This window comes from Neltuma alba, unplaced genomic scaffold (genome assembly GCF_004799145.2).
Source record: "Neltuma alba isolate B1F8T4 unplaced genomic scaffold, ASM479914v2 tig00010460_pilon, whole genome shotgun sequence".
NCBI lineage: Eukaryota > Viridiplantae > Streptophyta > Magnoliopsida > Fabales > Fabaceae > Neltuma > Neltuma alba.
The window spans coordinates 37,501-47,649 of NW_021635351.1; positions in this window are offsets into that span (position 1 = coordinate 37,501).

Sequence of the window (10,149 nt, forward strand, 5' to 3'; positions counted from 1 at the left end):
TTTGAATTGTTGGATTTGTGTGAGGGAGGAACTCTCTAGTAGAGTAGCTGTTGTCACACCTTACTATTATATCAACTTAGGTTTCATTCAAAACCATTTTAGACCACATTGGATGGTCTTGGGCTCACTTTTTAGTTTAAAAATGCTAAATTTCGGATTTTTACTGTTCATCAGGTAAAAATCCAGTTTTTCTGGCCCAACTTCAAAAATTCATAAATTATTCCACAAAAATCCAAATGGGGTGGTTCAAAATTATAATTAAAGCTCTTTAAGTCTTCTTTCGAGGAAAAATAATCTCATGATCCAATTCCTTATGAAAAAGCATCAGAGTTTTGTGAAATGCAATACTGTCCATTTGCCAAAAACCCATTTTCCCAGATTCTGACCTTTAAGTTTGAAAAATTATTATAAATCTTATACTTAGCCATTTTTAACATATTACCTATCAAATTGAAGCTCAGGATGTTATCTTGTACCCTACCAAATTTCGTGATTAAAAGAATCCGGGAGCATAACGAAAGGGTCGCGTGAACATGGCACTATCAGTGTGCTTATAGCACTGTTAGCATAATATATACATAACCAAAAAGGGTCCACGAATTTTATGGCAAGACACCATACTTTAGTCTCCAATCTGCAGCTTGCTCATAGGAGTTTCAGACCCTAAAATATTAGATTATATTTGGGGGATGAGATTTTAAGAAATCCCAGTAGCAAGATCAATCAACCAAAACATTAACATGCATCATTATAAAGCATTTCAACATTAGCTATCATAGGAGAACTAATCTTTTTATAAATAGGCAACCTCAACATGCAAGGCCATGGCAACAAATGCAAGGAGCAACCATATCATAACATCATAGTTCAACCATATAATAGCAAGCATACATGCCATAAATAACAATGCAAAGTTAACATTAATGGCTAATTAGATCCCACTACCTTGATCCAATGCTTTTTGTTTTTCTTGTTGTTCCTTCTTGCTTCCACAAGTGCCAAACCCTAACATGGCAATCCACAAAAATAGTAGCAAGAATCATCAACCATTCCTCATAAAATCAATAGCATAACTCAAATAACTCCTAAGCCCCTTAAAGCTTTCATCTTTGTTCTTGAATTTTTAGAGTTGGTTTCCATAAACCCTAAAAATTCCCTCTTGAGTCAACCCCACATGATTTTTCATGTAGATTCCAAATATCTACTTGGATTTAACAAAATAAATTTTCCTCTTCTAGTTTCAGCTTGGCCGAACCCTTAGGGTTTAAAACTCAAAAATTGCAACTTTACTTCTATGGCTTCCAACACTTGTTCTTTAGGTTTACCCCACACTATTTTTCATTCTTAACACAATGGAAGCCTTAAAACTTTGAAAAATATATCCTAGGGTTCAGATCTTGCTTTGGCTAAAAATAACACTCAAGGAAATAACCATGAAAAGTACTTCAAAACCAACTATAATCACTTGCAAACACTAGGATCTAACTTGTGTTGTTGTGTCTTAGCCAGTGTGATGAACAAAACTCCCTTCCCCTTTTATTATTTAGTTCAGCCAACCATTAAAGAGAGAGGGAACAAATTTTTCAACCATAAAAGAGAAGGAAAACAAGGCAAGAACACATCTAGAACTAAGAACTCACCTTGAATCCTTGATTGAATGACCAAAGTTGATGCCTTTCTCTTGGTTTTCCTTTGAAGCTCTTCCTTTTTCCTCTCTAACTCTCCTTGCACGAAATATGGATTAGATTTAGGGGAGGAGAAGCTGATTCAATGCACACAAAATATCCCACCAACTATCATTAATGTTGTGCCAAGTGTCAAGAGCCTACTTAGTCTTAATCTTCTCTCTTAATTAACTTAAATCATAATGTAATTAAATTCCAAAGTCAAGATCCTCTCCATTGATAGCTTGACACTTGGAAAGCTTTAATTACCATCCATTAGAGGCTTGACACATGGCTAAGTGTGAACCATTTGAATTGCAAGACTCTAGTCTTGCTTTATCAGTGCACTTTTACTCCGAGTTTAACTTCTTTTCTATAATTACAGTACTCTAGCCCCTGTAATTATTTTCTATCAGATCCATAAATTATACTCCTCATTTTTATCTTCCCAAATTGCGCTCTTCGTCTCAAATTAAATTTTCCAATAATTAAATAAAATGGAAAACTAATTTCCTTCTCTTTAGTGATGTTTCCACTTTTCTGAGGGATTGGAAAAAATCTTGGATACTTGAGGGCCTTCTTTTAATTTCATAATCTCTTAGAATTCCTTGGGATATCATAGGAATTTTCTTGGATTTTATCCTCCTTAAAAATATTTATTTGGAATTTTCCAAATAAAGGACCTTAAACTAGCTTAAATTGCCCTTAAATTCCTTTGTAATTTCTCTAAGGGCAGTTTGGTTATAAAACCAATTTTATAATCCCATATAATTCTCAAGAAATATTTTCCTTATTTTTTCTTAATTTTTTGAGACTTGGAAATATTTTTCCATAATTATTCTTGACCAATTTTCTTTAATTAGTCAAGCTTTTCATAATTGGCTTGGAAAATTATAATAATTATTTTCCACCACAATTCTTCTATTTCTCGTTATCATTTTTGACCCTTAATTATTTAGGAATATCCTTATTCCTAGTTGCCATATTACTGGATGTGACATTTCTCCCCCTCTAAATAAATTTCATCTCGAAATTTGAAGTGTATGTTATTGGAAAAGTTCAGGATACTTTTCCTCTGTCTTAGTCTCTATCTCCCTCATAGTTCTAGTATAAGACCTTTCCAAACAACCTGAACTAGTGGAAACTGCTTGTTTCTCAGCCGTTCCACTTTCTGATCAGTGATTCGCTTTAGTCCGATCTCAAAGACGAGTTGTCTTAGAGCACAATGTCATCATAGCTTATGACATGTGTCGGGTCTAGATGGTACTTTTTTCATTGGGAGTCATAGATGACATCATAAATTTGACTTACATTCGGGGGAATGGTCACTTGTAAACTACTGGTCCAGTCTTGGACAAAATTTGAAACAGTCCATCGTAGTTTGAACTTAACTTCTTAAGCTTTAATGATCGACCGACTTCCGTTATTGGTTACACTTTAATCACCAACCTCAATCTTTAACGGTGTCTTTTAATATATGAGTAGCTTTTTTGTCTACTTTGAGCCATTAGAAGTCTTTGGTAAACAAATTTAGTCTACTGAGAAGTCTGATCCACTATATTAGGACTATACTTACTTCTTTCATTGAACTCTAGCTAGCACAAGGGGGATCTATACTTCCTCCCATAGAGTGCTTCATATGGCGCCATTCAAATACTTGGATGGGAACTGTCATCTTAAACAGATTCGGCTAACAGTAAGTACATACTCCAGCCACTACCGAAATTAAGCACATGTGTGTGTAACATATCTTCTAACATCCATATCATTTTCTGTGTTTGCCCATCCATCTCAGGATAGTAAGCTATACTTAAGTTGAGAGTAGTGTCCATTTCTTTCATAAGGACCTCCAAAACTTTAAGTAAATTTCAGGTCTTAGTCTGAAACCATACTGCTTAGGACACTCGATAGCCTAACAACGTCCTTAACTTTCATCTTCCATTATCTGCTAAACTTAGTGCATTCTTGCCAAAATGGCTGACATTTTTGGCTTTTGCACTTTCTCACATTCTTTCCAGGGTCACACTCTCTTGGGCTACTCTTGCCTGAAACACTTAACTAAACAGTGCTGATGAGAAACTGAAGCACTGATTCTAATAAGCTTAACCCTGGTACTTTACTGTCTTAGACCCCTTTTCCTGATCTATCTTTAGCTGGGTCTTTTCAGCTTATATTCTTGTCTCTTGCTCATCTTAAGATTGGCCCGTCAATACCTAGTTTGTTTCTGTGTCACATGGAGTTCTTCCGGTATCTAGAGCTAAACTGAATGTCTCTTTTCCAGGTCTTATGGCTCTAACTCCTCTAACTTTGGCTTTCCTCTATTAATCGGAAGGAAATTGAATCCAGCCTAATCAATGATAAGGTTATCTGGAAGGAGGTCATGGGTACTCTCTCAGTATTGGTTTACAACCGAAGGAGGTTTCCACATCCTCAACTTATCCTTGGTCCTCATCTTCCCAAATAGGTACCAGTCTCTGGGAGACTTAGACCATAGGACTAAATGAAGTCATCTCCACTCAGTTGGTCACCATACCAATAATTCCCCAAAACTATTCCAAGAACCAATACTATTTTCTTAAGCCTCCCGTCAATTCCCCAAGCCACCTATTCGTCTCTTTAGGTGCCTAAGCCAATCCGTCTTAGGAGTTCTCTTATTCTTCCAACTGCTCTTACCGTCTCTTACTACTTTAAAACGGTATAGAAAGAGGACTTATGCAACTTCTCTTTCCTCTACTTTGCTTTTCAGTACGAGCATACTCTAGCATGCATAATGCGTGGCATTTTAATGCAAGGAGTGTAAGCTCTTACTGGTTGCTATGCCTGTAGCATGCCAACCGGACACCTTATCCCTTCAAGAGGGAGCCTCTTTTCTGTTCACAGCTGCTTCTAGAAGTCATAGGGAGAGGACTTTTGAGGTTCTTTTTCTTTCTGCTTACTCTAGTACTCTGCTAAGCTCAGGTACATCTAAGCCTAGCTTTGTTCTTGGCTAGTCATACTCCTATTGGGTAAGGTCAACTCTACTTGCCTTGCCTCGGCTGCTTCCCTTTCCCGTTCGGATAGGGCATTTTGCTCTATCTTGAGCAACATCAATTCTAACTTGGAGGACTAATTCCCATTTTCTCTAGGAAGATTCCCGGCCAAGAACTTATCCCTTAAAAAGGGTGCCTCTCAACCTAAACCCCAATCGACTAAGTATCTCTTAACATTAAGGGGAACATGCCAACCTCTAAGCTAGTTCCCTGCATAGCCATTCGTCTCGTCCTCTTCTTTTTGATCCTTAAGATATTTCACTAGAGCTCTCCATCTTACCTCACTATCTCAAGGTTTCTATTCATCTATTCCAGGACTTGAGATAGCTACTCTATCATGGTGCCCTAGCCCTAACGAGGCTATAAGAGTTCGTCTAGCTTAGGTTGCTACTTACACCTTCTTAAAGGTGTAAAGATTTAACCCCTAACTGTCTCATTCAACTCCTCATCATTATTCTTCCTCTTGAGGGGGAATCTGATAATTCTAATCGGTGGCTATCTCTCTCTTTCTAACTTCTACTGATCTCACTCTTTGTGATCTCTGAGAGTCATTGTGTCTCGTTGAGATATCACCTTAATATCCGAGGGTTATTGTGTTCATCTGTCATGACCAGAACCCTTGTTGGCAGGATAGAAGTTACCACCTCCTTTGGTAATCACTCTGTATTCGTCCATCGCCATTAATTCCCTTGGTTTGTCATGACAAAACACGCTTTTCTCTTAACCTCTGTTAGTCTTAGGTAGCTTCATTTATCATACCATTGCCTATATAGGCATCCGTTATGAAGTTTAACTTACTTCCAGATTTAACTCCATTTTTCTTGAAGGTAGGATCAGGGTTTTGTCCTTACTGTTATGGGAAGGCAACCAATTCAATCCATCACCACATCAGCTTCGTAGAAGGTCTACATATCAAGTTTAAGGCAATATAACAATGCTCAAAACCAACTATACCATTTAAGTACCCATCAGATGTAATTGTCCTATTATATGTTGGTATGGATATATATATATATCATATGTCAACATATTCATAACCAAGTCAGGCCCTTTAAAACAATCATATGAGAGAAGAAAATGATTAGCACCCTAATGTATCATTGCAATCACTGGGAAGTTCATAATAATGATCATTCCTTGGATCATTTCTGAAAACTTTCGGGCTTCTTTCCCTGTGATGGCAAGTACTAGTCCTTGGGTGTGTAACCTTGGCTTCTCTGTATTCTGTGGCCATTCTCTCTTAAAGTGTCTAGACTTGCTGCAAGTATAGCAAACATTTTGCTCAACCATATATGTTTCATCACCATGACTCTTGCCGCAATTGGGCATTCTTTACCATTGGAAGGCTTACCTTCCCTTTTTACTCTTTCGGTAGTCCCATAGCTCTTCCTCTTCCTGTTTGCATCAAAAGAGGTACTACCCTGATCTCCCTTCTTTAACTTGGGAGTAGGCATCAAATGATGGTTCAATCTGTTCGTCGTAATTCGGCGTGCCTCAACCGCTTTGTTAAAGTGGTTAAACGGTCGGGGATCAATCATCTCCCTTAAGGACTGCTTTAGTCGTCTGACCATCTTTTGGTCATCTACCTTTCATCATCTCGGTACGCAGGTAACTAAAGTAGTGGGGAAGACGTCTAAACTTAGCTAAGTACTCATCAACTGACTCGTTATTCCTCTGCTTCAGGTCAGGAACTGTGCTTCCTTTTCGTCCCTGGCTGACCTTGAAAATTATTTCTCATGGAATTGCTCTAGGAACACCTCTCATGTTGCTCTCGTATTCTAAGCATCTAGAAGAATCTTGGTATTCTTCCACTAGTGGTCGATATCTTTCTCTAGCTTGTAAATTGCCCTTTGGACTTTTCGTGTAGTCAGACAGTTTAGAACTTTTGAAACTCATGATCTAGTCCTCTGCTGCTTGGATGTCAATCACTCCATCGAAGGATGACGGATTGTGCTTGCAAAAGTGAGTCATCCTCTGCTAGATGCTGTCAGGGTCTACTGATGGCATTGCCGACCTAGCAATTATTCTGCGGCTTGTGCCGCTAAGCTTTCTTCCTTTGGCTGCCTCTGATTGAGGTTAGCCACTGCCACTGCTATTGCTTCTACTATTACAGCGTCTCTTTCTTGTTCCTAGCTAGCTTGTGCCGCCCTTAATCCTTCAATAGCCTTTTATTGCAGTTCTAAGCATTCCGAAATTAATCGTATTGGATTAGGATGGACCCTTACGTCGTGTCCTGAGGGTCTCTCCGGTAAAGCGTTTTATCAGTTCTAACCAATACACTAACTAAACGAGTAGCATATTCGAGGAACAAGAACATAAACAACATACTTGGATTTCATTTAGCAACATATGCATTCATAATACATCAATCAAGCATCAGTCATCAGTCACAGCAATATAGTTTAACATACATAGCCATCTTAGGAACATACATAACAATCAAGCATGCCAGACCAACCTACTACGGTTAGCTGTAACAATACAAGTCCTATGTCAGTACTACAAAAGTCCAACTGACTACCCAAAATGGGAAATAGTAAAATTCTTAAAGCTCTGGGTCCATTAACTCAACATCAGATCCCAATGTCCAATCTAAACGACAAAACTCATTCTACTATCAGCATATGAACGGGAACATATCCATCGTCATTAGGATCCAGTCTTCGGTATCTACTCAAGGAAATGTATTCCTTACAAAGATCTCAAGGGCATCAATGAGATCACTAAAGCTAGCACCATTCATGCGACTACAAATGTCTCTCATACCATTTTTTCAAAGCTGAGTCTGAGGGAGTACTCTAAGCAATGCTGATATCCAGTCCATCATCTCTAGGGTAGCATCTTCCCTAGTCACATAATGGTAGAGCTTTCAGATATCCTCTAGATATCTTAGGTACACATGGGCATTCTGATTCTCATCGATCTTAATGTACCAGCCCCTCTCCCTAAAGTCCCTGGCCAGGTCCTCTTTAGTGTGAAATTCTTTGGCAATAATATGTTAATTTTCCTTTTAACTGACATATTAATTAAGCAGAGTGTTCTATCCTATGCCAGAACCTCCGCTCTGATACCAAAAATGTGACACCTTACTATTATATCAACTTAGATTCCATTCAAAACTATTTTAGACCATATTGGATGGTCTTGGGCTCACTTTTTAGCTTAAAAACGCTAAATTTCGGATTTTTACTATTCATCGGGTAAAAATCCAGTTTTTCTGGCCCAACTTCAAAAATTCATAACTTATTCCACAAAATCCAAATAGGGTATTTCAAAATTCTACTTAAAGCACTTTAAGTCTTCTTCCGAGAAAAAATAATCTCATGATCCAATTCCTTATGAAAAAGCATCAGGGTTTTGTGAAATGCAACACTGTCCATTTGCCAGAAACCCTTTTTCCCAGATTCTGACCTTTAAATTTGAAAAATCATTATAAATCGTATGCTTGTCCATTTTTAAGGTGTTAGCTATCAAATTAAAGCTCAGGATGTTATCTTTCACCGTACCAAACTTCGTGATTAAACGCATCCGAGAGAATAATCAAATAGTCACATAAACATGGCACTGTCAGTGTGCTTATAGCACTGTTAGCTTAATATATACATAACCAAAAAGGGTCCATGAATTTTATGGCAAGACACCATACTTTAGTCTCCAATCTGTAGCTTGCTCATAGGAGTTTCAGACCCTAAAATATTAGATTATATTTGGGGGATGAGATTTTAAGAAATCCCAGTAGCAAGATCAATCAACCAAAACATTAACATGCATCATTATAAAGCATTTCAACATTAGCTATCATAGGAGAACTAATGTTTCTATAAATAGGCAACCTCAACATGCAAGGCCATGGTAACAAATGCAAGGAGCAACCATATCACAACATCATAGTTCAACCATATAATAGCAAGCATACATGCCATAAATAACAATGCAAAGTTAACATTAATGGCTAATTAGATCCCACTACCTTGATTCAATGCTTTTTGTTTCTCTTGTTGTTCCTTCTTGCTTCCACAAGTGCCAAACCCTAACATGGCAATCCACAAAAATAGTAGCAAGAATCATCAACCATTCCTCATAAAATCAATATCATAACTCAAATAACTCCTAAGCCCCTTAAAGCTTTCATCTTTATTCTTGAATTTTTAGAGTTGGTTTCCATAAACCCTAAAAATTCCCTCTTGACTCAACCTCACATGATTTTTCATGTAGATTCCAAATATCTACTTGGATTTAACAAAATAAATTTTCCTCTTCCAGTTTCAGCTTGGCCGAACCCTTAGGGTTTAAAACTCAAAAATTGCAACTTTGCTTCTATGGCTTCCAACACTTGTTCTTTAGGTTTACCCCACACTATTTTTCATTTTTAACATCATGGAAGCCTTAAAACTTTAAAAAATATATCCTAGGGTTCAGATCTTGCTTTGGCCAAAAATAACACTCAAGGAAATAACCATGAAAAATGCTTCAAAACTAACTGTAATCACTTGCAAACACTAGGATCTAACTTGTGTTGTTGTGTCTTAGCCAATGTGATGAACAAAACTCCCTTCCCTTTTATTATTCAGTTCAGCCAACCATTAAAGATTTTTCAACCATAAAAGAGAAGGAAAATAAGACAAGAACACATCTAGAACTAAGAACTCACCTTGAATCCTTGATTGAATGACCAAAGTTGATGCCTTTCTCTTGGTTTTCCTTTGAAGCTCTTCCTTTTTCCTCTCTAACTCTCCTTGCATGAAATATGGATTAGATTTAGGGGAGGAGAAGCTCATTCAATGCACACAAAATATCCCACCAACCATCATTAATGTTGTGTCAAGTGTCAAGAGCCTACTTAGTCTTAATCTTCTCTCTTAATTAACTTAAATCATAATGTAATTAAATTTCAAAGTCAAGATCCTCTCCATTGATAGCTTGACACTTGAAAAGCTTTAATTACCATCCATTAGAGGCTTGACACATGGCTAAGTGTGAACCATTTGAATTGCAAGACTCTAGTCTTGCTTTATCGGTGCACTTTTACTCCGGGTTTAACTTCTCTTCTATAATTACAGTACTCTGGCCCCTGTAATTATTTTCTATCAGATCCATAAATTATTCTCCTCATTTTTATCTTCCCAAATTGTGCTCTTCGTCTCAAATTAAATTTTCCAATAATTAAATAAAATGGAAAACTAATTTCCTTCTCTTTAGTGATTTTTCCACTTTTCTGAGGGATTGGGAAAAATCTTGGATACTTGAGGGCCTTCTTTTAATTTCATAATCTCTTAGAATTCCTTGGGATATCATAGGAATTTTCTTGGATTTTATCCTTCTTAAAAATATTTATTTGGAATTTTCCAAATAAAGGACCTTAAACTAGCTTAAATTGTCCTTAAATTCCTTTGTAATTTCTCTAAGGGCAGTTTGGTCATAAAACCAATTTTATAATCCCATATAATTCTCAAGGA